The following is a 1,927-nucleotide window of genomic DNA, read 5'->3' as shown; positions in this document are numbered from 1 at the left end:
CAACAAACGCGGTAGTGGTTAAACACTGTTTCAACAAGTCATTTATTACAACAACAATTTTTATGGAGTGAACTACATTAGAAGGTGGCAAACCATCATTAATCATACTCTTAAGACGTTAGTATTAGGCTTATATTTTTAACACTAAATTCTTTTTCTTGTCCTTTAGCGCGTCGTCTGTAAAGGATATGGCGAACGTAGTGTGGTTTGAAATACTTTTAAATTCTTAAAGGAACTAGATAAAGCATAGTGTTATATATAATTGGCCTAATACTACTGCAGTGAATATAGGTTATTATATGTATAACTATTACACACAATTACTCGAAATACAACTTTTGTTTCTCGACACTTTCTAGGAAACTGAGTTTAGAAGCTTACCAAACCCAACTTAGCTGTTTATCGAGACTTCGTCAAGAAGTGATATACTTACATAAACTGGTGAGTACACTACTTGTACCTTGTGATCTAATGTGTACTGAAATGTCCTCACACCTAACGTATAAAGCTGGGGTGGCTTAAGCCCCCTCTTGGGTGAAGACTTTAAGGGTCTTGTGTTTTATATACTCTTACATATCTGCTTGATTGATAATTTCCAGTAAAAATTCTTTCCGACAAACTTCGGCGATACACAAGTCCTTTCTTGATTAAAACTAGTTTATTCTTTCTCGTTACAAACTTTGTTACACACTTAATTTCCACATTCACTTTAAACTTAACTACTTTTATAAACACACGCTATAATTCACAGCGATTCACACACTTTACTTGGTGCCTACTGCTCGCTTGACTCAATTAACAATTATTTCTCTTCAATCTATCTCCGGCTTGTATACTAAAAAAAGAGGGCGTCTAGCAAATGCTGGGACATTCGTGAGGTTGTCCGCTAAGTCGCGATCCTTCTAGAAACTCCAGCGCGCATGCTCCCAACGTCACGTGACTTCCGCTGTCGTAACAATACTTTAAGTGATATTTTATTACTAGTACAAGTTGTCGAAATTCGATGAAATGTGATTGTGGTATTCATTCTTATCTAACCACTAAATATAAACTACTTGACCACTAAGATATGTGGTCACACTACTTGACCACTAAGCTCTTCCTAAATACTATCTCCGATAATACTGTTACTGTTAGTATTCATCCTCGTTATCACTTGTCAACAAATTCTTGGAACTGAACAAAACGACAAAAACTGAACTAGAAACTCTGAGACAGCTTGTGAAGACTGCTTTAAATGGGTAATGAAGGATAACCATGAACTATCCCTTACTATAAATGAAGCTATTAACGCTGTTTTAGAGAGGAAAAACTACCACCATATATTTTAAAGAATCTGGTTAGTTCTGTAAAGTATAGGTCTGTTCCGACTAATGTTGGTTACTGTCGATTGTCACTTTCTTGCTTGCTGTGATTTGTTGGTGTCTATTGACAGAAAGTCGTGATATCTAATTACAAACACCTTGGGTATGAAAAATAGGTGTGGCCAAAAAAGGATTTTGTGTACGACGTAAAGGAATGAAATCAAAATTAGAGGCCAAACTGGTAGCTACACTTGTAAATATTCATTCATTAGTTAGCCAGTCCGCGTATTTTGTTTTACCATTATGACCGAAGTTGAACAGAAAACGTTTTCTAACTAATGAATGAATATTTACTGTAAATTTCGTATCAATGCTACAAGTGTAGCCTCTAATTTTGATTTCATTCCTTTACGTCGTACACCAAATCCTTTTTTGGCCACACCTATTTTTCATACCCAAGGTGTTTTTAAATTAGATATCACGACTTTCTGACAATAGACACCAACAAACCACAGCAAGTAAGAAAGTGACAATCGACAGTAACGAACATTAGTCGGAACAGACCTATACTTTACAGAACTAACCAGATTCCTTAAAATATATGGTGGTAGTTTTTCCTCTCT

The 1,927-nt window shown here is 35.6% G+C and overlaps 1 long non-coding RNA gene across 1 annotated transcript in view; it reads left to right on the top strand.

Moving 5' to 3' along the window:
• The window catches only part of LOC111083423, a 6,551-nt gene that overhangs the window by 2,946 nt on the left and 1,678 nt on the right, over positions 1–1,927 (top strand). Inside the window, exon 4 of the long non-coding RNA XR_002609025.1 lies at positions 360–441. This is a non-coding gene — a long non-coding RNA (uncharacterized LOC111083423). The remainder of the gene's footprint in view (positions 1–359; positions 442–1,927) is intronic.

This window comes from Limulus polyphemus, unplaced genomic scaffold (genome assembly GCF_000517525.1).
Source record: "Limulus polyphemus unplaced genomic scaffold, Limulus_polyphemus-2.1.2 Scaffold9458, whole genome shotgun sequence".
Classification (NCBI taxonomy): domain Eukaryota; kingdom Metazoa; phylum Arthropoda; class Merostomata; order Xiphosura; family Limulidae; genus Limulus; species Limulus polyphemus.
This window is presented reverse-complemented; position numbering and strand designations above follow the sequence as displayed.